The sequence below is a fragment of the Felis catus genome, chromosome B1, assembly GCF_018350175.1.
Source record: "Felis catus isolate Fca126 chromosome B1, F.catus_Fca126_mat1.0, whole genome shotgun sequence".
NCBI lineage: Eukaryota > Metazoa > Chordata > Mammalia > Carnivora > Felidae > Felis > Felis catus.
The window spans coordinates 138,023,315-138,050,544 of NC_058371.1; the positions used below are offsets into that span (position 1 = coordinate 138,023,315).

The 27,230-nt window shown below is 40.9% G+C and overlaps 1 protein-coding gene across 2 annotated transcripts in view; it reads left to right on the forward strand.

The window, feature by feature from the left end:
- RASGEF1B (RasGEF domain family member 1B) overlaps positions 1-27,230 on the forward strand; it is a 597,383-nt gene that overhangs the window by 4,083 nt on the left and 566,070 nt on the right. For both annotated transcript variants that reach the window (XM_019829321.3, XM_045056171.1), the window contains exon 2: positions 21,054-21,142. The gene's annotated coding sequence lies outside the window, so the exon portion shown is untranslated. The remainder of the gene's footprint in view (positions 1-21,053; positions 21,143-27,230) is intronic.

Genomic DNA, 27,230 nt, shown 5'->3' on the forward strand with positions numbered 1-27,230 from the left:
ATTTAAATGTTTTTAATGGTGTGACTCCATTACACTTTCTTGTTGTAGCAAAAATCAAGCTATACTGCAAGGCATCATGTATACAAAGAGATGATGCTCTGTGTTCTCGCCCTTAGACAGAACAAATGTTAACAGCTTGTGCATTTCCCCCCAGGATTTCTTTATTTCTGCCCCCCCAACCTCCAGGATTTCTTTTATGCATGCACTCACACACATTTTTTTTTAACATACACTTTACTCTAATTTCCTTTTCCACTTATCAATGTCAGAGACATCTTTCTATGACAGAATGTAGAATTCCACCTCCTTCTTTTAAAGAGCTTCTTTAGTGGGTACCTATGATTCCACTACATGAATAATCCATCATTTATGTTTGTGTATTCCCTTACTGATGGATACTCAGGCTTAGAAAAAATTTTGCCAGGTTTTTACGATTCTAAACTCTGTGGCCAACATGCTCATTTGTTGTCTTAGTATGTTGTGGATTTACTTTTTAGCCTTAAATCTTTAATCCACATGGAATTTGTTTTGTGCAAGAGGTGAGGTGGGGATTATAGTGATTTCTTGACTTTCCTCATTCAAATGATTACCCACCTGAAGAGATTCAGTCTCCAGGCACCCAGGTAAACACGTTGCATCTGTTATAGGAATACATTAAAAACTGTAATAATGGGAATCTCTATGGTGGAAAATGATCGGCAGCATGTTGAGAAGAGGTAGCAGAAACAGCAGGCTCTTCCAGTATGGACTAGAGCAGGGAGCTCTGCTTTGGGGTTGGAATGCTGCATTTTAATTAGCAATATTACTCCCAAATGTTTAGCTGCAACAGTGGGGGGATTAGAGACCCCTGCCTGCTCATCATAATTCAGAACCTGAACATCAGAGTGTCTAATTAGATCTCTCTCTTGAAAGGTCAGCCAATGAAATTGTCATGTTGTGTCACTCAAGGTCTAGAAGTTACTCTGCTGTAAGCTTGATGGATTTTTTTTTTAAATTTTTTTTCAACATTTATTTATTTTTGGGACAGAGAGAGACAGAGCATGAACGGGGGAGGGGCAGAGAGAGAGGGAGACACAGAATCGGAAACAGGCTCCAGGCTCTGAGCCATCAGCCCAGAGCCCGACGCGGGGCTCGAACTCACGGACCGCGAGATCGTGACCTGGCTGAAGTCGGACGCTTAACGCTTAACCGACTGCGCCACCCAGGCGCCCCTGGATTTTTTTTTTTTTAAACTTAAAAGTTGCCTGTTCACATCTAGGGTCTCTTGGCAGTCTTTGCTGGATGGAGATTCTGGCAGGCCGTCATGCAAAAGACCTAGGAAATCTTTCAGCCACTTAGAACAATTCTTGTCCTTTATATTATTTTTCTTTATCACTTTGGACACTATGCTGCAGAGGACATGTGTATCATCATAAGCTCTTTGGTGTATATTCCTATTCACAAGGAAAAAAATATTCCATTCAGTTTTTGTTTGGGGGCTTGGCTTCTATAATTGAAATTACTTGACGGGGCGTCTGGGTGGCTTAGTCAGTTAAGCGTCTGACTTCGGTTCAGGTTATGATCTAACGGTTCTTGGGTTCGAACCCTGCTTCTGTCTCTGTGCTGACAGCTCAGAGCCTGGAGCCTGCTTCAGATTCTGTGTCTCCATCTCTCTCTGCCCTCCCCTGCTCGTGCTGTCTCAAAAATAAATAAATGTAAAAAAAAAAATTAAAAAAAAAGAAATTACTTGAAATTCTGTAATTTCAATTAATTTCCATAAGAAAAAAACTCCAAATAAGCTGTGCTCTTCTGGAAATTTTATCACCACACAGAAATTATTGGAGCTAGATTTTCTCAGTTTTATCAGTGAAGTAAGTTAAGGAACTACCTTCATTCTTTTAAGCCACTAGGATCTTAATTAGAATTCTGTATGGGGTGACAAGTTCGGGGGGGGGGATGTGAATTATGGGCAATCCTTCTACACGACAGTTGCTGCTGTCTCGCTCCACTTAGCCCCTGCTAGAGGGGCTGCTTGCTCTTGGATGCTCAGAGCTGCTGGGCTCTTAGCCTGAGGATCTGAGACCAGGGGGAGGGATAATCCAAAACTGAAAATTATCCTTACTACTATTTCAGTTATATTATGGGTTAAGTTAGCCTTTGTGGGGGGTATCAAGAAAATCTTATTATTACTAATGATGATATTTTCCAAAGTGTGGTTGCATCAGAATCACCTGGTATTTAATTAAAATGCTGCTTGTTGGATTCCATCCCAGAGTCAGAATCTCTGGTGGCGGAGCTCAGGGATCTATTTTTAAGCCACCTCTGTGATTCCTTTGTGCATTAAAGTTTGAGAACATTTGATTTATAGCATTACTTTTATGGGAAAAATGTACTCCTACTTCCAACCAGTCGGCTTCAAAGTGTAGCTTTGGAATGTAGCGTGTGGGTACGTTGGGGCTGGCACGTGTGTGAAGTCAGTGGTCTGAGTGACACTCACACTGTAAAAGTGTCAAAGGTGTCACCAGGGGCACCTGGGTGGCTCAGTTGGTTGGGTGTCCGACTTCGGCTCGGCTCATGACCTCATAATTCGTGAGTTCGCGCCCCATGTCGGGCTCGCTGCTGTCAGCACAGAACCTACTTCAGATCTGTCCACCCCCCACCCCGTCCGTCCCCTGCTCACACTCAGTCTCTCAAAAATGAATAAACATTAAAAGAAAAAAGTGTCAAGCTAGCAACTGGTGAGTAGATTATGGCTCAGAGTATTTAGCTTAATTAAGTTCTAAGGTATGGAGTGGAGACTATACAAAGACAGCATTGCTGCCAGAGTTAAAGCGCAGAATGGGGTTATTCAACTAGAAGGTGAAGGGACGAGAGTGGTTTAAACATCTGTATCCAGGCATCAGCTGGTTATTCTGCTCTTGGAGATTTGGATAAGAGGGTTCAAACCCTGGAGCCATCCCCTGGAGTGTCTAATGCCTTTCCCAAGATTCCTGAAAATCTTGGGGGTCTTGGCTCCCAGGGTTACTTCTGGGAGAATCCCCTTTTTCTGTTTTGTGTCTTGGAATGGTCCTTTATCTCTGGTATGGTAGGCCCTTTCTTCTTGATCCCTGCAGCCACCAAGAGTTGTTTCATTAGTCAGAATCTTTATGGAAGATTGTGGAACCGAAGGTAGGAGTCAGCTTGCCACATCACATGTCACAGAATATAACTTACAGTCATGGGTTAAACATTCCTGTCCTTAAAGGGAATTGGCTACACCACCACAAGGGTAAGTCTTCCCGGTCTAGCCACTTCCTATTGTATCCTAGTCTCTCTCCGCCTTGCTGCTTCTCTGCCTGCTTTGTCTCAGCCATATCTCCACACTTGCTCTCAGGAACTCCAAATTCTTACTCTCTCATTCACAAGATGTTAACAGTCTAGAGCCCCCACTCCCAAATTCACAACCCAGGACAGCTTTTGCATACGCAATACCAACTGAGGTGCTTGGCTGAGCAAAAGGGCCACCCAGTCTTTTCCTTAAAAGAATTCATCCTCCTTAGAATACAATTTTGGGATTAACTAGACTTTTCCTAAAGTCTATTATATATTTCTTCCATGGAAACATTAATTCTGTCTAGGCTCTCCTGAACGCATAAAAGCTGAGAAAGAATCTTTCCTTCCTACATCATTAAGGTTTTATTAAGGTTTTATTTTTTTTTATTTTTGTTTTTTTTTTTCAACGTTTATTTATTTTTGGGACAGAGAGAGACAGAGCATGAACAGGGGAGGGGCAGAGAGAGAGGGAGACACAGAATCAGAAACAGGCTCCAGGCTCTGAGCCATCAGCCCAGAGCCTGACGTGGGGCTCGAACTCATGGACCGCGAGATGGTGACCTGGCTGAAGTCGGACGCTTAACCGACTGCGCCACCCAGGCGCCCCTTTTATAAGGTTTTAAAAGGCAGGTGCACATCAGTGCACTCCCGTTAGTGAGCCGCATCAGTCTTTACAACACTTTTGCTAACGTGTTTGGGAATAGACCATTTCTGTTTGTAGCCAAATAAATGAAAGCAGAATCATTTCCCACTTGCCCCCAGAAAGAGCGATACCATTGCCAGGTGAGTGGCATCTACAGGGCCACTCAGGGCATTCTGTGTCATAAATTGTATTTTGAGAATAAAGCAACAGAGTCAAATCATTTACAGGACAGTGTGCTATCTTTCCATCTTATCTTTTGTATGTCTGAGAGCTTTCTGTTTTACTCGAAATGGAAAGTCATTTCCCAGATGAGAGATCCTTTTATTTAGTGCTCTTATTTTCTTGGTAAGTATTCTGAATTTTTTCCTATTAATTTCTATTTTTATGCACAGTGATTCTCAATTGGTGAGAAAATTATGATCTCATAATCTCTTTTCCTTGTACTTGCTGAATGATTAGCCTCATTTGCTGTGTGAGTTCCACTTCACGGCTGTGAAATGATGACTCTCCCTGACTCTGGCTAAGCATGTCGGCTTGATGGCTTTGACCTTTTCCACGAAAACAAGGGAGATGAAATGCTGTGACATGTGTGTAAATTGTCACTCAAATGGGGTTATTTTGGTTAACGGCTCGAAATACATGCTTTGCTAAACTCACAGAAGGTACCAGTAGACTGTTTTGTGTTTGGGGTTTTCTAAGGCATCAGAGAGTCTTGCAGTTTTTAAGCAAGGAGAAAAAAAAATCCTGATTAGCCGTTAAATACAAACAGTAAATTTACAACCTGAGTCACAAGCTGTGTGAATGACTGCATTACAGATTCCCACAAAAAAACCCTGTTCTTGAATCGTATAGTTAAATCTGCTTCATCTGCACTGCCGTAGATATTACTTCCCCTGCACTTAATTGGGATAACTGACAAATTCAGATTCAGAGCATTCAGTAACTCCAAGGGATATATAAATATCTCACCAAATCCATTTAAATGGTATTCTGGATTTGGTCAGGGGTCTCACTGTAGTAATTTGCAGGTGTGACTGATATTAACTTATAAATTTCCTGTGACTGGTCCTTTGTTGATTTCAGGCCTCCTCCCCGTTTGATAATGATTGCTCAGCAAGCATATTTTACCTTCCTTCTCTGCAGGCCCTTTATTGCTTTGAGACGTCTCTCTCTCTCTCTCTCTCTCTCTCTCTCTCTCTCTCTCTCTCTCTCTCTCTCTTTCTGTTTGTATGTGTGTGTGAGTGCATGTTTTTAATCGTAATACATGAGACAGTATTTCCCACTGGAGCAGATTCATACGAGCTCGTGGAGCCATTTCTTACTTGGCATATTTCTCTCTTCACTTGGTTGTGCTTTTTGTGAAGGGGACCTGGGCTCTGACTGGATAAGCAATGCCAAAACAATAGGGACGGTGTAGAAATATACACATGCTCTAACAGTCTGTACAGCATTGCGCTTGGCTGATAATTCTGTGATATGATTGTTAGTAATCACCATTAAGGTGGGGTTGAAGTCTAGCGTAATAATCCTAACATGTTGCAGTAATGGAGCTGATAGATTTACATATGGGTGAAAACGAGTGGTTTTTAAAATTCGTTTTCTTTTTCATGACTGAAAGCGAGATTCTCATTCCCTGACATTAGAATATGATCTTTCTATCATTTGTTCTTTTTCTCTGTCACTAAAATAGTATTCTATATTGTACAGGGTTGAATTTCTCACTGCTTAATTTTTGACTTTTTTCAGAGACATGAAAAAATGAATTGTGCTACAAACATGTAAGATTATTTAAGACAGAACTGCCTGGCTTGTGTTATTAGTAATTATTGTCCTCAGCTAGCATCTCTCTGTTTAAATAGAAATCTTTAGGGTATTTCTTACTGCAGTTAGACTTAAGCCATTTTTTAAATTAGTTTAATTTAAGTTACATTTATTTGATAACCAACTTTATTTTTTCACCTTCATTGAGGCATTATATTGACAAAAATTATATATATTTAGGTTGTACAATGTGATTTTTTAATGGTATGCAATGTGATGATTTAATATACATATACTTCATAAGTGATTATTGCAAGCAAGCTAATTCCTATCTATCACCTCACATAGTTACTTTCTTTTTTCTTTTTTTCAATTTGAGCCATTTTGGTGGTAAAATGAATTAGCAGTAGTATGATCCTGTACATAGGGATGTGTCTTTTTTGTTAGTAATGAAGATGGAAGACGTTTCTAACATTCATTATTACTGATGAGCATTAAGATGGGCATAAAACCTATCTTAATGAGATAAGCATTAAAATAAGGATGAAACTTCTAATAATAATAATGGCCATTATGTAGCAAATAGTTAATACTGAGAACTTATTATGTGACAGTCAGTGATGTAACTGCTTTATGTATGTATGAACTCATTTAATCTGCCCAACAACTCTATGAGGTAGATTTTTATTATCCCAGGTTAAAAACGAGAACCCGAAGAACAGAGAGGTTAATTAACTTGTCTGAGGTCAAGGAAGCCACAGAACCAAGGATTGTAGACTTGCCAGATTCAGAGGGACACACACACACACACACACACACAGACACACACGACACTCATGCCATACTTGCTTTCTTTTTGCAATATTGGGACATAATTACACTAAAATTATTCATTGTTTATCTGAAATTCAAATTTAAATAAATGTTCTGTGTTTTATCTGGCAAACCTAAACCTAAATTACCTAGCTTCAGAGCCCATGTTCTTAACCTTCATGCTAATTCTGCCTAAAACCCGGGCTTAACTGATGAGTGTTGACTTTGCACATCTTAGGTCAATTCTTTTTTATATCTACTCAAGCTTTCGTTGTTCAAGAATGGTCTTCTTTCTAGAAGTAGGACTTACTATCTATATTAGTGAGAATATGTAAGTTAGCAAACATATACTTTTAATTCACTCTATGTTCAGCATTGTGTCAAAGATTAATAAGGCATGGTTTTGCCCCTAAAAGAACTCACAACCCAGTAGATGAGATGGGTATGTAAAAAGCTAATCCTATTACTATATACTAGTAGCTTTGTTGGAATATGAGCTGTACAATCTCGTAGGAAGTTTGGGGAAAGCATCTTAGCGTAGGGAACATTTGAATTGGTCCTTGAAGGATGAATAAGAGTTCATCAGGGAAAGAAACTAGTGGTGGGAAGGAAACAACATGAGAAAAGGCAAAGTTATGTGAAAGTTCATGGTGGAAGAATTTTTTTAAGGTAAGGTCCACATGCTCTGCCTGATAGTGGGTGATCACTGTGGAGTGGGATATGGCCACAAGGACTTCAATGCTATATTCAGAAAACTTACCCTGGACAACTGGAAGCCACTGAAGATTTTAAAATGGAGAAGTGGCATGATCAGAGATGTGTTTTAAAACATAACTCTAGAAGCAGTGAGACAGACTGGAGAGGAAAGGCTATGGGTCATGCATTTGGAAAGGGGAGCTGTGGCGTGGACATGCAGGTGGGTCTTGGGAATGGCTGAATTTGCTCAGGAGAGTATGCAGACAAGGGGAGGGGGAGGTCTCAAGTCCTGGGGACATTGACATTTAGTTTGGGGGTAGGATGAGAGAAGACAGAAAAAGAGAATAAAAAGGGCAGTCACAGAGCAAGGAGAAACAAGAAATGGCAACATTATGGAAAACATGGCATGAGATAGTATGGAGGACAATGGGTTCCTCAACAGGGTCAAATAGTATGTCCAAAAGAGATGATGCCATTGGGATGGACAACTGGGCCATTTTTATTTCCTTAAAAAAAAACTTCAGCTTTCATGGGCCATTTTTGTTTTTTTTTTTTTTTTTTTTTGTTTTTTTTTTTGTTTTTTTTAAATATATGAAATTTATTGTCAAATTGGTTTCCATACAACACCCAGTGCTCATCCCAAAAGATGCCCTCTTCAATGCCCATCACCTACCCTTCACTCCCTCCCACCCCCCATCAACCCTCAGTTTGTTCTCAGTTTTTAACAGTCTCTTATGCTTTGGCTCTCTGCCACTCTAACCTCTTTTTTTTTTCCTTCCCTTCCCCCATGGGTTTATGTTAAGTTTCTCAGGATCCACATAAGAGTGAAAACATATGGTATCTGTCTTTCTCTGTATGGCTTATTTCACCTGGCATCACACTCTCCAGTTCCATCCATGTTGCTACAAAGGGCCATATTTCATTCTTTCTCATTGCCACGTAGTACTCCATTGTGTATACAAACCACAATTTCTTTATCCATTCATCAGTTGATGGACATTTAAGCTCTTTCCATAATTTGGCTATTGTTGAGAGTGCTGCTATAAACATTGTACTCCTGTACTCCCTGTATCCCTTGGGTAAATTCCTAGCAGTGCTACTGCTGGGTCATAGGGTAGGTCTATTTTTAATTTTTTGGGGAACCTCCACACTGTTTTCCAGAGCGGCTGCACCAGTTTGCATTCCCACCAACAGTGCAAGAGGGTTCCTGTTTCTCCACATCCTCGCCAGCATCTATAGTGTCCTGATTTGTTCATTTTGGCCACTCTGACTGGCGTGAGGTGATATCTGAGTGTGGTTTTGATTTGTATTTCCCTGATGAGGAGCGACGTTGAGCATCTTTTCATGTGCCTGTTGGTCATCTGGATGTCCTCTTTAGAGAAGTGTCTATTCATGTTTTCTGCCCATTTCCTCACTGGATTATTTGTTTTTCAGGTGTGGAGTTTGGTGAGCTCTTTATAGATTTTGGATACTAGTCATGGGCCATTTTTGAAAGCAACATTGACAACCTCTTCTCTGTGGCGGTTTGGATGTGGTGTTTGCTACAGAATGTAATTCAAATGTTCTAAGTTGCTTTCAAGCTGATATTCTCCAAGAGTCCATTTTATTTACATGATGCTCCAGCTTCTGAAATTCTGAATTATTGTGCATAAAACAAGAAAAAAATTATATGGGAAATATTATGGTCTAATACCAATTCAGAATACTTCAAGGTATAAGGACTTTGGCTATTTCTCAGTGGCATCAGAGGAGATGTGCTCCCGGTGTTGATGGAACTCACTCAGCAAATCCACTTTGCTGGATATCTGACTATTTGCTCCTCCAGATCCTCTCTTTGTTCTCCTCTAGGCCCAGGAAGATGACCTGAAAGGACTGCCATAAGGAGATCCCCTTGTCTTCTGGCTTCTTGGTTGGATTTGCCCAATGGGGGGAACTAACAGGATGTTGGAGAGAGGGAGGATTGGGGAGTCCTGCTTCCTCCCTGCTGGGCTACCACAGGCTGGCTGCTTCCCTCTCTTGAAGGCCATAGCTCCAGAGTCAGGCATGGACTTTTCAAGATCTCTTCTCCCTGGGTTCTGATAAACCCATGCCTTATCCTTGCCTTTTCAGGCCCTGGGTGGTAATCTCTTCCCTCTCAAACTACTCCCCCGTGTTATTGGCTCCAGTGTATATGGTCACATATGCTTAACTGACTGAGCCACTCAGGTGCCCCTGTGCCATCCTATATAAATAGAAGTTATTACAATAGTAATCCTACTTTTCAGTGTTATATCATTATTAGGATACTCTGTCTCTAGCCCTACTTTCCAACTTTAATTCTTTTAAGGAAAAATATGAGGACCATTTTTTGATCAGGATGGTTTAAATTTAATCTTATTTGTTGCAAACACTTTATGATCTTCTGAGTTACCTTACAATCTTGTGCTTTTGTGAGTGTGAAACATACCACAGAACCATAGTTTTTGAGAGGAAATCTGAAATATATTCTAAACATCACATTTGATGATGATAATAATTTTTTTTTTTTGTTCTGGATGAGAGTATCTGAACATATTGTGAATAGAATAAGCAACAGAGGTCTGACCTGGGTAGAAAGGGTCATGTAAAAATGATCCCACTAGGATCTTAAATGCATGTAGACCTCAAAGACATGTCCACTCCTATACATGTTCTAGTGGAGCGTCATTACACCTTACATGGCAGAAAAGGAAGTGGAAACTGAGTCTGAGTCCCAGGGCTAGAATGCACAAAACTTGGGACTGGAAATTTAGGCCTCCTAACTTTCACTTTCATGATATGTTATCCCACCTTTCATTCTGGAATTCTACAACTCCGATGGTAATGTTTGCAGCCACGTTGAGGGAGAAAGAAGCCAGAGAGCCTGGGGTGCTCTGCGGTCAGTCTCTTTAAATTTTGTTACTTGCTGCTGGTGAGAAAGAGTTAATTTGGCAACAAAGCCACCATAAGGTTACATTCATCCGAGAACCATGTAATTGGAATCCAACCTAGTGTTATAATTAACAGATACAGCAGGATCCTTATCTGAGGGGCAGGATAGATGTTGAATTCAGAGCAGAGGATGAATGTTGAATTCAGAGAATGAAGGCTGACTTACATCTCCTGTCCCTCTCTCTTTAGCTTGTTTTCTTGGTAATTTTCACCATCAACTCAGCCATATTTATGTTTGATAAAGTGATTCTTACTACTCTAAAATTCTTCAAATGGTCAAACCTTTATTTTGACTTTTATTTGGAAAAGATTTGTAAACAAACAACTCTAGGACCCAAATGAATACTGTGCTCAATTGTAAAATTTAATGCAGTGAAACTAACAATTATAGCAACACTGCCATCTAACTCAAGTTAATCAATAGCGTCCTCGTTGCATTTGTACTTGAGAATCATGGCAGTGGCAAATTTACTGCTGCGAACTTGAACTATGGAGAATTAATAATGATGGCATATTGTCCTATTGATGCAGCTCTGGTTGCCCAGCTGGAGTAGGGAATGATGGTCTGGTGCACTTTTTATGGCTCATGCAAATGAGTAGATAGTTGTGGGAATAAAGTTCTCTTCTTGATCTATGGCAGGAGATAGCTAGTCTGCAAGAGTTCATTTCAGACTGTAATTAGTTTATTCATTAAGGTTGGGGAATTCAATGACACAGCTGCATGAGGTATCATTGAAAGCTACCTGAACATATGGCAGAAGGATAATGCAAATTTAGCTCCTGAAAGAAAAAGGCAAAATGGTACAGCTTTGTGCTTTTATTTTATATCCTACAGTGATTCTTTGAAAGGGGGTGGTGAGTTGATTACACTCCAAACCTCTTAATATATGTTGATTTTAGATGGGGGGGGGGTTATTTATTTTCCTGGAATGTTATAGACAGTGCATATAAGTGTTTATAACACATCCCCACACACATCCCTAGACATCTAGATATATACACAAGAGACTGAATGCTTTGCTCCCTAGCAAGAGAGACTAACACCTATACCTGTTAATAATGTTTCTATCTCCCCTTATGTGTTTAGAGTTAATTAGCAATATAACAAAGTTTTAAGTTTGATTAGAGATGCGTATACAGAGGTGAAATGAAACTATTGGTTACGTCCAACTTCTGTTAAGACTTATAGGTATTCACACATAGATGTAAAAATTCACCCTTGCTGGTGAAATGCAAGCACTTGGATAGAACAGATTCTCTTAAGTCTATTTTTTTTTTTTTGTACCGTAAAGACTAATCTGACTTCAGACATACCCAGGGTTATAAGGTTTAAAATCCATATAACACTTGACTTGCAGAAGCCAAGGCCTGTAATTCAAGTAGGTTATAGAAAGAATCAAATTTGCATTGTGGAAGGAAGCCCAGTAGGTTAAAAAAAAATGACTGGAGCAAAGCAAAACTTGATTTGAACCATTACACCAAACCATTCTTACTTACATCTCTCTTGTATTCTTCATATGTCACCAATAAACACTCTAAATGAAAATGTTATTGAAGTCAAAGCATTCAACCAGGGAAACAAACAGGTGTGGAATTGTGACAGATCTCTCATACCTTTGTTCCTGGCAACTGATTTACTCCATAATTAGTGTCAAAAGCTATTTATTGATGACATCATGTGCTCATAACACTAAGGATTTTTCTTCTTGTGACTCTCAATCCAAATTGATGGATAACACAGATGAAACAAAATTCTTCTGCCGAAACTTGGATGTTGATTTAGGAAGGAATGCACAAGAATACGCAGTAAGTTGATACTAGTGATTGTTTCCTGGGCATCTGATTGATTAGAAGGAAGCTTTATATCCTATTCTGTAGTTTTCTGTATTGTATAAATTTTGTTCAAGTGTGTGTGTGTGGGGGGTTGCTCTCATAATGATTCAAAGTCTTTCATTTTCACGAATGTAAATTCACTCCTGTGGAGAACCTAATGTCTGTGGTTTGTGGCTCTGAATGAGAGGTGGTTGAGAGAGGCAAAAGGGGACAACCACAGCTGTTAAGTGGTAGCTCAGGGAGATGTCAGGGAGCAGAGTGCGGTTGGGATCTGAAACTCATATGTGTGTCAGAGCAAACCCAGCAGCAAATTCCGCCAAGGGACGGGTCAAATTAATTGAACACACGAAGAATCAAGTGATGATAAAATTGAGGTGTTGGGCATGTAGCGTAATCGGGATCTTGTCTGATGGTGGTCCATGAGACCTGAAATGAAATGAATCAGGAGTCAGATGGTGCAGTGCTGGAGTCAGGAGACCCTCTTACATAAGACAGCTTTCCACCTCACTCCCCACCCCCCTAAAAATTTCATATCTTTAGGTAAAATATTGCCCATAACAGAGAGAAACCTACTCAAATGTACGTAAGAGGAGGCAGTGGAAACATGTGGGTGGCTCAGGGAGTACAGACCTTGACTCTCTTCGCATTAATAGGGCCTGCTGTTAACCTCAGGAGAGGAGAAGCAGCAGAGTTTTGCACCTCTTGGATCACACTAATTTACCTGGGTTGTGTTGTTCATTTAGAGTCTAGACCGTTTTGTCCTTCTCATTGGGGGATGGTGAAAGCTATTCCTTTCTAGAAAATGTGTTTGCTAAGGGGTATCTATTGACTGATTCCTAATTACTCAACCCTCTACTGATGTTTTGTGTATGAAGAAGAAATAAAAGTTACGACCTCTGCCTTTGGGAATTTTATAGCCCTTTTGAGGGGCCAAGAGATACAATCACTTATTCATTTTTACACTCACTCACTCACTATGCTGGATGCCACATCTACGACAATAAATGAGTAGAAACATCCTTGCCTTCATGAAGATTATAGTCTAATGAATTACTTAAGTGATGCAAGACTTCTATTTTACTTGCTTGCTCCAAATGCCCTACCTTCTCACTTTTTGTTTTGCAAATGCAGAATAGAATAAAATTAAACAAGGCCTGGTACTATTAAAGCTTTGTTAATTTTCCAAAATGGTTTGAGCACATTTTCTAGTGTCTGGTGAAGAATTGTGATAATTAAAATTCAGCTATACTAATTAAAACAAGTGAACAAAATCTGTTTAATGTCCCTTTCCCACAATTTTTAATTTCCTTTTTGCTTACTCCTGACTTTGCAGAATTTTGTAATCCTCACTGGAGTTGTCCTGTCATTAGGGAAATTTATGAAGTTATATAGTTCAGCAAACCTGAGGGAATTATATATCAGTAATATTTGAATAAATTTAGGTTCCTTTGGGTCATTCCTTTAAATCAATGAGTTTAAGCTGATAGGTTTTCTGAAAGTCAACCTTTCAGAAGAAATTCTGACCAATGTTTATTATCTTAATATGGTAAGGTTAGAACTGAGTTTCCAGAGAGTTCCCCAAATTTCCTCAGGAATGAAGAGCTGTATTTGTGATATAAAATCAGATACATCAAAAGTACCCAAAAGATAGACAGGAAGAAAGAAATCATACAAACTACTAATAGAGACTGTCTCTGGGTGATGAGATCATGAGGTTTTTGTTTATTTATTTGCATCTTTTTATATTTCTGTGTCTCAATTTTACCATATGGGATATTTGGGGAAGAGTAATGATAGCAACTTCTAACCACTTTCATGGATTGAGATTGCTGCCAAATGTAGGACTTTTCTTCAAAGGCAGGTCTCAACTTCCTTTCAAACAACTTGAGATGGAGGCATCCTCTGGCTCAATTTGTTTTATAAATTGTTTTATTTATTAATTTAGAGCACTAACTCGTCAGGCTCTACAGAGCTAGTTTGATTGAATAAGGGAGAGCTTAGCTTCATCTCCCTAATTTAGTCCAACTTTGAAAAATATAGTGCTGCCTTGTGATTTAGTGTAATATTGATTTGATGATTTGATTGATTTTGATTGTAATATTGATTTGACGATTTGGGTTGTAATATTGATTTGATGCTAATAGCAATAGGAACAACAATAATAAATGTCTTTACAAGGTGTTGAATCATAGACATGGGGGAGTTTTGAGGGAAATCAGATTTCTACCTGTCAGTGTAACTTTATTTTTTTTTTTTTTAATTTTTTTTTTCAACGTTTATTTATTTTTGGGACAGAGAGTGACAGAGCATGAACGGGGGAGGGGCAGAGAGAGAGCGAGACACAGAATCCGAAACAGGCTCCAGGCTCTGAGCCATCAGCCCAGAGCCTGACGCGGCGCTCGAACTCACGGACCGCGAGATCGTGACCTGAGCTGAAGTCAGACGCTTAACCCACTGAGCCACCCAGGCGCCCCGTCAGTGTAACTTTCAGCTCCACTCCCCACTCCAGAAATAGGAGAAACTTGGTAAGTTGTTCCAGGTGAAATGAGAGAGTTAGGGTCTGGCTTCATGAAAGCGGGATAAAGGTTCAGGCCATAAGGTGTGTGCCTGAGAAGGGGATGGGATTTAGAATCTTAAGAGCTGGTTTCAGTTCCTAGCTCCCTCACTGAATAGCTGTGCGACCTTTGACAAATTATTTAACCTTTCTGAGCTTCCTAACCTATGAAATATGGAAGGCAATTTCACCTTTCAAGGTTGCTTTGCGTCAGTAATGTGCATAAAACGTTTACCATTGTGCTTGGCACACATAGCTATTTTTGGAACGGAAGAAAGATGCCTATAGGTGGAAAAGTCCTCAGATGGCTTAATATCCCTGATTACCTAATTTGACAAAATCAACCTTTCTCGAGATTAATTGTCAACTCTGACAGGAAGTTAGGAACTTTGGTAATACAGGAAGTATTACAAAGCACTATTGGGATTTAGAATCTTGTTAATGACATTGAATGGTTCTGCAAGCAAGGAATGAGTACTGTTGCCCAAACACCAATTAACTTCACCCCTCATTAGTAATGTGTGCCTGCGGACATTATTTCTTTTGCTCTATCTTATCTCACTAGGATGCCATCCAAGAGAACACTTAAATAAAAATCCAGTTGTCATGTGTTGCTGTTAGCAGAGCAAGTGTAAACACCATTAAGGTTAAATGTATTACACTAACCTCAGCTGAATGAGCGACAAGAAGGCCAAGAAGTACTCCATCTAAGCTGAGGAACAGCCAATTTTAAATGACAAAAGGGAACCTTCTAAACTTAGACCTGGGTTTAATTAGGGGTGTTGGGCACATTTACCTGAAATCACAAGAGTAACCCATTTAAAGTTACTCCTTCATTTGGGTGCGTTTATGACTTGTGATTATTCTTCCTGCTCAAGATGACAACTGAGGATATTTTATAGCCTTTTCTTCCTCTTTCTCCTTTTTCATTCTCATCAAGAATTATTTACTGAGCATCGATGATGACCAAAACATTGAGCTAGATTTTGAGAGAGTCAAAAGTATAAGACAGAATTGCTGCCCTCCATATCTGTGCGGGCAGCTTAGTTATAAATAGAAAGGACAGAATAGCCACAGTAGAAGGTAGTTTTTGATGAGGAATGGCAGATGAGTTTCTATAAAAAATATTCTGTGTTGACAGGTTAGTAAAAATAGAGATTGAGCCTTTAGCTCCTTCCACCTCTAATAGGTGACAACATTTAATTTACCTTCAGTTTTCCCAGACCACAGTGGGTACTGCCTTGATCTACTTTTTCTACAGGAAGTAACATCCCAAGGTGTCACCTGGACCTTGAGAGCCATGGTCCATTAACACTAATGAGTGACTTATGGTTAAATCCTCATGGATCCTGCTGAACATCTCCCTGAAGATATTGGTTCACATTTCATTTCAGTGGGCATCACACCAGCCTGCACTGAAATTGCTTGCATCATTTAACCTGTAAAGGTGTCCAACAAACCTATGATTTATGGTTTGGAAAATATTCAGCTTAGTCCAGGCTGTTATTGAAAATTTCCCGGTTTCTTGGTTATGGTTTCATGTTTTGGTCAAATACAATTATAAATTTCCAGGCCCTTCTTGTTTCCTGTAGGACTTGGGTCAAGATACTTTACATGTGTAATAATACAACTTTAAAATGACTGTTGTAACAATAATAGCATCATGTAAATGTACTTCTGAAAGCTAGAGGTTTAAGTTAAACATCCATTACAATTGAGTTGCCAGACTGTATATTTTTGTCATTATAATGATTTGTAAAATAACCATCAGATTCACAGGCATGTGGGCGAGCAATTCGTCAAATACTTTCATGAAAAACCCAAGGGAACACACACACACACACACACACACACACACACACACACAAATCAAATTTCTATTTCCTACATAATTTTGAATAGTGTTTGTATTAATTGTACCTATCTTGATTGTAAATGTGATGTTAGGAAACATTGTTGAGATGTGTAAGTCAAGGTCAATAAGAAGGTGTTCTTTTATGTGGTTTAGCCATGAGCCACAGCTTGAGGGCTCACCCTTCTACTGCTAATGAGTCTTCTCTCGATTATCCTCTAAAGCTGTAAGGTTCTAAACCTTTGAACTTCTGGGGAGGGGGTGGGCAGATTCTTTGTGCTTGCGTGTTTGCCCTTTTGTTTGGGGAACTGGTCCTCACCAGCATTTCCTAACAAATAGAGTCCCTGTTGTACTCTGGCTGTTAGATTGGGAGCCATTAATAATTGGCAATTTGTAGCTGTCATAATGATGCAGGGGATTTTCCAGATGGCTTTTCCCTTTCTCTTGAGAGGGACTAAGACTTCTGTTTATTCTTTTTGATGGGGTTTTAATCAAACAGACATTGGTCTTGGCCCTTGACCCTGGTAGGGACAGGACCTGGCTGTCTCATCTCTGGTCAGGGGACAGGCTCACATGCTTCTCAGAGCTCTGGCTTTCTGATAAAGGGACAACTTCAGGAGGGTGGGAGTACGGTGTATTAGGATGGAGGTGGTAGAACTATTGGGGTGTTGTGATTGTAAAGTTGAAAAGGAAAAAAAGAAGGAAAGAAATGCCCATTTTTTTTTTTAAACGATGAAACCAGTTGTTGAGGGAACAAAAAGTAGGAAGATGAGAATATCATGTTTCTTTTGGGTCTATCTTTACACTACTCACAGGCAAGGTACTTAAGACAAAAATTTTTTTTGAATGTCTATTTATTTATCTTGCACGTGCCTGAGCAGAGAAGGGGAAGAGAGAGAAGGAGAGACAGAATCCCAAGCAGGCTCCTTGCTGCCAGCACAGAGCCCGATGTGGGGCTCAATCCCAGGAACTCCAAGACAAGTTTAAATTTGGAACAAAACTGGTAGTTTCTGCTATGAAGTTTTATAGCAGGTAACCTTCTTAGCTCTTACTTTGTTCTCCTTCTTGTCCAACCACAGCTCCCACCCAACCTTAAGAAAAAAAAAGGGCTGCCTAGGTGGCTCAGTCAGTTGAGCGTCGGACTCTTGGTTTCTGCTCAGGTCATGATCCCATAGGTGTGAGATTGAGCCCTGTGTGGGGCTCTGAACTGACAGTGTGGAGCCTAATTGGGATTCTTTCTCTCTCTTTCTGCCCCTCTCCCTAGCTTGTGCTCCCTCTCTCTATATATAAAATAGGAAGAAAAGAAAAAAAAAAAAAAAGGAATTTACCGTCAAGTTTTATAGTTGATGTTACCTGAGCAGCATTATGCCTGAGTGGGGAAAGTGGTAGTTGGGAAGTGTCTTTCCTGTGAAACTGATGAATGTTCCAGTGTTAAGCTTCCTTCTGCCTCATAGTTCTTGTGCGTGGGCTGCCCTTTGACCCTGATCCTGTTCTCTGTGCCATCACCGAGGTCTCTGCTTAAACATGACCTCCTTGCCTACTTTCCCTGACCTGGTCCATCTGAATGAGATCCTCCCCTCCCTGCCCTGCTTCCTTCTTCCTTGTGGCCCTCATCACCCCCTGGGTAACTGCTTATTGTCTGCCTCTCCCCCAAGAAAGAAAGCTCTAGGAGGGCAGGGCCTATCTCCTACTGCTACATCCTACCTGGTGGAGCTTTACCTTAGGCTCTGAATGTACAACCTGGGCCTATAAAAACACAGCTCTGCCTTGCTTGTGGCATTATCATAGGTGCTGAATTCTGTGCTGTATCGCTGTTCGCGTTACATTTCCTTTTTTAAAAAAAGTTATTTATTTATTTATTTATTTTGAGAGAGAGAGAGAGAGCATGCATGAGCCGGCGGGGGGTGGGGGTGGGGGGGTGGGAGAGAGAGAGAGAGAGAGAGAGAGAGAGAGAGAGAGAGAGAGAATCCCAAGCAGGCTCTGCTCTGTCAGCACAGAACCCAATGCGGGGCTCAAACTCACAAACCATGAGGTCATGACCTGAGCCGAAATCAAGTCGGATGCTTAACCAACTGAGCCACCCAGGCTCCCCCACATTATAACATTTCTGAAATCAGGATACACATTAAAAATTTACACTTAATTAGTGGTTGCCACCCATCAAAGTTACTACTAAATTAATGTACATCTTGTAACTAAATGTGCCTTAGAATCAAGGAAACTGTTGTAGACAGAATGCACCCCTCACCGCCCCATGCTGCACCCCAGAGATGTCCATGTCTTAATCCCTGAAGCCGGTGAATATGCTACCTTACATGGCAAAAGGGACTTTGCAGATGTGATTCAGTGAAGGATTTTAACATAGATTATCCTGGATTATCCAGGTAGGCCCAATGGAATCATAATCATCTTTATGAGAGGGAGGCAGGAAGGTCAAAGTCAGAGAGGAAGATTTCACTATGGAAGCAGCAGTTTTAGTGCTTACAGGACCTCAAGTAGGAATGCAGACTCTAGAAGCTGGAAAAAGCAAGGAAAGGGATTCTCCTAGAGCCTCCAGAAGGAACACAGCCCTGCCAACCATTTTATACTTCCATCTCCAGAACCATAAGATAAGAGATTTGTATTGTTTTAAGCCACTAAACTTGTGTTGACTTGCTCTAGCAGCCATTGGAAACCAATACAGGCATGTTATTATAGACAATAACATGTATTACATTCTGGAAATTTTTGATGTCCAGCTTTGTAATCTTCTTGGGCATTGCTAAACATATGTCACGGACTCTGTCTTTCTGGTAAGACAATGTCATTGATATTTCAGGATCTAGACAGGGTGCAGTTGTTGGATCTTTTGATGCCATTTCACAGATATTGTCAGTGTTCCACCCATATCCCTTTGACCTACTCCAGATGTCAGCTATAGATAGTTCTTATATTAGAATGACCAGTCATCTCAGTTTGCTAGGACTTAGGGGATTCCCAGGACACAAGACGTTCAGTGCTAAAGCCAGGACATTCCTGTGCAAGGCAGACCTGTACATGGGATGTCTACCTGCATGTGTTGAAGACATTCTCTGGCCATAGGCCCCTCCTCATCTTCATACATGGTAGAAATAAACACTACAGAAGCATCCTACAAATAACAAGGGGTGAGAATTGATGGATATGTGTCCAGCTTCCCTGCCTGTCTGTGGCAACATTCCGGGGCATATTTCATGCAATCACCTAGAGGGCCCCCTCTGGGATTGAGCCTGAATTGCCTACTGTGCTCATTAGTGACACTCTTATTGACTTGTCTTGCTACCTTATCTTCAGCCCTCACCAAGCTTCCTGGACTATTTCCCAAATAAACTTTTTATACCCAGTCCTTGCCTCAGGATCTCCTTTTGGATGAGCTCAAACTGGAACATTACTCTAGGCTCAATCATCTTATGTGATAAAGTCCCAAATCCTTCACATGGTCCCAAACATCTGGACTCTGTCTTCCCCTCTAGCTTCATCCCTGCTGCCCTCGCTCTCGCTCACCCATATCCAACCACATTAGCCAGTAATCAGAATCTAATCTGTTACAAATTCCTTCCTCACATAGGTCATTTGCACTAGCTCCTCCTGCTTGAACGCTCCGCCAAAGTTGTGTTCATTCTTTAGGTCCTCAATCAAATGTCACTTCCTCATGGAAGTTTCCCTGGCCCTCCAGACGATGCATGTTCTCCCTGACCCTCCTGCACTTTTCCCTCATGGCACTTACTACAGATAAAATGAGTTCATTATTTTATTGGAGGATGATTATTTGTTTATGTGGGTCTTGCAAAGGACTCGAGCCCACTAAGATTATACGGTGTGGATGTAAGGGAGGGCTTGTGGGGGGATCACAGGAAGAAGTGTCAGTGTCGTACATGTGTCCCTGTCCTCTGGCCAGCTAGCTGATGTGTTCTGGGTGAGGCATAGCTGGACAAATCGTGGTAAGTGCTCTAGGAGAAGGGTCCTGCTCTTTATCACTGTACATATTTACAAGGTAACTTGGAAGAGACAGGGGACATCTAGTCAACGTGTGACAGGGAAAGCTTCCTGGACAGAGAGATGGCTTAATTACACCAGAGCTTAGAACTCTCAGCCCAATTTTTAAATGGAAAGCCCTATCCATTAAAAAAAAAAAAAAGAAATTGAGGCCATTCTTTTAATATAAGTATATTTATTGATAGGTTTATACACGTAACACTGTCAGGCTAAATGTCAAATGGTAGAGAAGCTAAATTTCTTTTTTTTGACATAATCATAAACAAAACAAAATAAACAAACCTAGAGATAAAAATTTAAAAATAGAAGTTGTAAAATTTCTTTGCACACCCTATAGGTCATTTTGCATGGGCCCTGAGGTGCACCCACCTCTCAGTGGAAATTACTGCTCTAGCACAGTGCTTTCCTGAGCAGAGTCTGATCTGGTAGGCCTGGGTGGGGCCTGGGATGCTGCATTTCCAACTAGCTCCCAGGTGATGTCAGTGGACTTGGTTTGTGAACCATACTTTGAGTAACCTGGCTCTAAAGCATCTTGTCATCCAAATATTCATAAGCCACTGAGCTTTAGATGCCCAGGTTAAAAGAGGAATGTGACATATTCTGTTATTTTGGAATGATTTTCTTGTCTCATGCTTTGCTATTTCCAGGCAGAATCAGCGGAACGTGTGTGACCTTCACTGCATTGTTGAATGATTGCCCATCAGAAAATACAAAGAGTAAAAGACTACTAGGCAAGGTAAAAGTTTGTTGACTTTATTTCTCCTGGCCTTTAAAATCTAATTATCTGTTCCTGTTCCTGCAAAGACATGGCAAAAACGAGCCCATAAACAGGCTCCCTGCTGGATGCTTTTCATGTGCCATTTCAATTCATATGTGTCTTTAATGGCAGAAGCCTGTCTGAATACAAAGACATTCACTATGTGTGCATGTGTGCGTGGGTGTGAGGGAGAGAGAGAGACAGACAGACAGACGACAGACTGACTTGGCCTTCTCTCCTGACCCTCTCTACCAGACCTGTTGTGAGGGATACGGCAAATCATTCAGGCTACGCGTGTGTGCTCAGGGATGCAGTGAGGATTTCCCAGCTAGTGACAGACTCTGAGTGATTTGTAGGCGTTTGTGTGCTGATTGTCTTGCCCTCTAGGCATGAGCTGTGTTGTATCAGGAGGGCAAGAGGGTTCCAATAGATTTAATATTCCTTGTATGAGCTTCAACCATCTGCCCGTCAGCTCTCAGTGTGAGCATAATATATGTTTCCAGAATAAAACACAAAGCTTGCTTTTTTCCCTCTTTGCCCCCCACCTCTTTCAGACTTTTTTCAGTTTGGATCATTTGTGTTTTCCTTCTCTTTTACGGTAAGTTACTAAGGTCACCCTCTCTACAATTATATTTACTTTTCCTTTGTTTTCTGATGCCTCTGGCATGTTTTAATAAATGGTTTACCTTTTCCTGATCACCATGTACCCTCTACAGAACTGTATCCTTGAAATTAATAAGGATCTGTGAAATCTTCTGATGCCTGCATGAGGTGGCTGGGGTTAAACTGTAGCCATTCCCAATGGGTGCAGATTAGACCCTTGACATCTACAGATTCTTCCCTGGCTAAATCTGAATGCTGTTTTCCTGAGGGATGAAACTTTAACCTTTTTCCTCCTTTGCGGGAAATCTTGTGACTGTTGATGGGCCTGTCCTAGTAGCTATAGCTCATTGCAGGACTAAAGTTATTTGGTGATTGGGTGTCTCTGACCCAGAACCCTTGTGTCATTTAAGGTAATTGGCAAATGGGAATCTTAAACTCTGAAATGGATGAAAATAAGTTAATCCAATCAAAGCAAGTTCTTAACTTAAAATCTCACTTAAATTGGAGAAATTTAGTGGGAGATTTAGAAAGGTTTTTAATTTATATGCAAGTTGGGTAGGAAACCTACTGGGGCTCTCCTTGCTTTGCCCAGCAAGCAAATGTCAGGCAGGGGTGACTAACAGAAAGTGAACTTGGAATATTCTCTTGTGCAGGCTTGAGGGCACTGGGGTCAAAATTCTTCAGTTATGCTCATTTTTATTTAGTCAGAAAAATGTGCATGTTTTTGGATGAGACAGTGTATATTTAAAAACTCCTTCCTCTTTAAACTCATTTCACATTTGGCTTTTCCTACAGGGGGAGCTGAAAGAGGCCAATCCCTTGTCGCTCTTCTAGTCTAATGATGATGGGATGTAGGGAAGGTTGTGGGCTCTGGAGGGCTGCCTGGATGCCTGGCCAGGCTCCATCTCTTTCTAGCTACGTGACCTTGGGAAGGTAATAAACATCGCTGCTGTAGTTTCCTCATTTGTAAAGTAGGGACTATGATTGTGTTACCCGAAGGAGTTGATAAGATGATCAAATATAAAAATGTATAAGAATATATGCAAAGTGCTCAGCACAATGCCTCTCCTATATTGCCACGTTGGTTATTGTTACTGTTATTACCATGGAAATGGAAGTTGGAGAAAAATGGACATGTGGATTCCACATCATGACTTGTGCTGCTTGGCTGTGGAAAATGTCTGAAACACACCTCTGCCCACGGAGAATTGAGAAGTTGGGGCTGATAGGGGAATAAACAAAGAAGATAGAAATGATATTTTTTCAAAAAGCTTTGGTTTAAATTTGTGGCTGCTATAGAACTCATGGAAGTGTGCGGTCGGATGGGAACCATCCCTTCCTTTCAGGTTGGCACAGGATTAGTCTTGTCCTTCTTCCTCTCAAACCCCAGGTGTTAAGATTTGGTCTGACTTTGAGTTGTTTTTGAACTTGTGGGACTGATGGAGTCCTAGGGATGACCCTGTCCTGAGCTCTTTACTCTTGCTGAGTGTCTAATGCAGAGCAGATCTGGGCCTCTGTGGATAGTTAGAACTGAACCAGCCTTTAGTGGGATGTGTGCTTCTGGCCAGAGCTGACAGCCTGTCTGTTCCTTTGTCCCATCTGTCTTTCATGGGGACTTTCATAGATGTAGGCCACACTGGTTAAGATGGTGGACCAGTCCTGGGAGGGTGTGAAGCGATGAAATGCCAAAATAGCATTTACCTCCATTTGGATCTTCAGCTTTCTAGTGAATCCCATAGAGGGTACTTTCCCTGTGGAAGACCCAGGTGATCACAGGTTTAGCTCTATCCCTACAGCAGCCCTGCTCTCTAGCATCAGCTCCCTTTCTCTGCTCCATTGTTTGTGGGCTTTGTGGCCACCATGCTCCTGGGTGGTGCCATGGTCCTGGCCCTGATGTTCCTCTGCCTAGTGTTAGCTACAATGCTACTTGCTGCTGCCCATTGATGCACTTGGCACCCAGGCTCGATATTGGTGCCCACTTCTTTCTGAAGTGAACTTTGGTTCTCTACCCTTGAGCCAAGTGGTTCCTAAGGGTATGGTGTAGCCTTGATGTACTGCGGGTTTTGTCACTGTTGTGCAATATCAGTCTTCTTACTGTCACTGGTGTTGTTTGGGGCATTACCACTGTCACTGGCACCGTGATGAGCTAGACCTTTCCCACAAGCACAGTGACTCTTATATTAAGCCCCAAACGGAAGGGGGTGGGGGTGGGGGATGTAGCTTATTCTCTTAGTTTCTTATCATACCTATAATATTGTAATTTTCCCATTTATTGATTCAATTTCTCCAGGCTACACCTCTCTCAAGAGTCATAGTACAAGTTCCCTGCAGGGCTGAGTTGGAAGCTGATTGATATCACACTGAATGACTTCACCCCTTCAACAGCTTAACTTCCTTTTGTGTTGAGCATCAGCCAAATATATTGACCTAAACCTTGAATCTTTCCTGTGTTAGAATATGCCACCCTCCCATCTTAGACACCCAGGGCAGGGCTGGGAAAGCCAGAGTATTTCTTTGCTCATTGAAGAGCCTCTGGCCACCAGCTTCAAGTATTCTGCAGAGATTCTCTCAGGGAGTCCCATTACAGCTTTGTAAACAAATAAACCCTAGCAGCTGAGCCAGGACTAAAACCCCAAATTCCTGCATCAGGAGAGTAGGCTTGGCTGTGATGTGGGAGTGGTACTTCAAGGACATGATGCTGAGCTCTTTTCCCCTCCTCCAACACGTACATACAATCTCTCTCCCTTTTCTTTTCTTCTGTTTTGCACCTAGCTCAAAGAAAAATGCTATTTTTTCAGGGAAAATCTCCTCCCTGGCATGATTTAGAGAAGGTGTAGAGTTTGACACAATGGGCACTGAGTAAATGACATAGTGGAGCTTGTGGGCTATCAGGAGATTTAGAATCTGGGCCCTGCTCTGCCAATATACTAGCTGTGTAAACTGGGGCAAAAGCCTTAACCTCTCTGTGCCTCTGATTCTGTAGAGTGGAGTGGGGGGAAGGAGAAGTGGTAGATTGGACTAAATTCTTAAAAACACTCTCTTTTTGAGGGAAATGAGCTTCTAGCAGCTAGTGAGGGAAAAGGCCTAGTGTGTATCAGGCTTTTCCTCCCCTTCTTGTTGGCAGAATGGGGGCCCGGACAGAAGCCACATACTTGCTTGTTGTACCAAGAAAGAAGTGAGGCAAATACGAAGTTTAAATCAATAACATTACTTGAGCACAGAAGATGGAACTATTTTCTTCCAAATTGTTTTGATTGCGGCCAGTACCTGCTGTTTGGTATGAAATCCATTCAGATCATCAAAAACCCAAGGAGCATACAGTGCATGAAAAGATGTTGTAATTGGCACCATTGTAACTCTGTACGGTGTGTGATCTTAGTGCGAGGAGGGAGGATTGTAGGAAAACTTGTAATCTAATTTTCTTTGTTGTAAAATAGAATGTTACCATTGTATTCCTGTGGAATAATAATTATAACATCTCAGACAAATAGAGCGTCTTTCTCAGGAGGTGCTTAAAGAGCTCAGTAGACCTTCAGTCAGCCTTGTAAACACAGTGAAACCTGGCTTGCTTGCATTTCTCTCGACTGAAAATTCCTACTAGACAGCATCTCCCCTCATCCATCCTACTGGGATAAATGATTTTTATGCTGGCGAGGCTGACACCCCGAGAGACACTGAAGTGCCTTCTGCATCATCAAAGAATTATGAAACCTTCAGTAGTGTTTCAGTGTTAATTGCAATTGATGACAGCCTAATTTTTTGAAAAGTGGTAATTCATGTGTTGCATAGATGATAATTAGTCAGAATAGTTGATTAATCAGACTGCTCTGTTTTTTGACCATACTGAAGTACAGTATTTACAGTAACTGCAATACCGGCTCTCCCTGAGAGCCACGAAGGAAGCAGGATGAATTAAAGTAGCATTCTTTTTTTCATTATTATTTTTTTTAATTGAAGTATAGCTGATATACAGCATTATGTTAGTTTCAGGTGTACAACATAATGATTCAATATTTGTCTATATTGTGAAATGATCACCACGATAAGTCTAGTTAACATTCAGCACCACACTAGGTACAGAAATTTTTTCCCTTGTGATGAGAACCTTTAAAATTTATTCTCTCTTAGCAACTTTCAAATGTTCAATACAGTATTCTCAACCATAGTTGCCATGCTGTACATTACATCCTCATGACTTGTTTTCTTTATAGCTATAATTTTGTACATTTTGACCCCCTTCCCCATTTTTCCAACTGCCCCCACCCCATGCCCTCTGGCAACCACCAATCTGTTCTCTGTACCTATGAACTTTTTTTTTTTTTAAGATTCTACATGTAAGTGGATCATACAGTATTTGTCTTTCTCTGTCTTATTTCATTTAGCATAATGCCCTCAAGGTTTATCCATGTTGTCTGAAATAGCAAGATTTCATTCTTTTTTTTTTTTAATGCTTTTTATTTATTTAAGAGAGAGAAAATGCATGTGTGCACAAACCAGGGAGGAGCAGAGAGAGAGAGGGTGAGAGCGAGAATCCCAAGCAGGCTCTGTGCTGTTAGCACAAAGCTCAAATCGGGGCTGGGTCTCATGAACCATGAGATTATGTGAGCTGAAATCAAGAGTCGTATGCCTAACCACCTGAGCCACCCAGGCACCCCAAGATTTCATTCTTTTTTTATGGCTGAATAATATCCCTCTGTGTGTGTGCTTTATTCTTCGACTTCTACATTAGTTTCTAAACTAAATGAGAAGAGAAAATAGATAAGTTATAAAAATAGATTATATGTGCTGCTTATGACTTTGCCATCCTTAGGGTCATGGCTATTATTGATAACTAGACTGTCAGCTCTTACAGTAAAAGTGAGTGTCTTTAAAATTGAATTTTAGGGGCACCCAGGTGGCTCAGGCAGTTAAGCGTCCGACTTCGGCTTAGGCCATGATCTCACTGCTCCTGAGTTGGAGCCCTGCATCGGGCTCTGTGCTGACAGCTCAGAGCCTGGAGCCTGCTTCGGATTCTGTATCTCCCTCTCTCTCTGCCGATCCCCTGCTCGTGCTCTGTCTCTGTCTCAAAAATAAATAAACATTAAAAAATTTTTTAAAAAAATTGAATTTTGGGGCGCCTGGGTGGCTCAGTTGGTTAAGCATCTGACTTCGGCTCAGGTCATGATCTCACGGTTCGTGCTGTGCTCACAGCTCAGAGCCTGGAGCTTGTTTCAGATTCTGTGTCTCCCTCTCTCTCTGCCCCTCCCCCACTTATGCTCTGTCTCTGTCTCAAAAATAAATAAACATTAAAACATTTTTTCTAAATTGAATTTTGGATGATATTTTGTAGAGCCTCTTCACAAATTCCTTAAGCAAAGTATCAATGCAGTGTATTTAGCTAATTGGTCCACTGCAAATGTTTTATTAAAGGAATAAGATATTGTTTTTAAGTTTATTTATTTTGAGGTGGGGAGAGGGGCAGAGA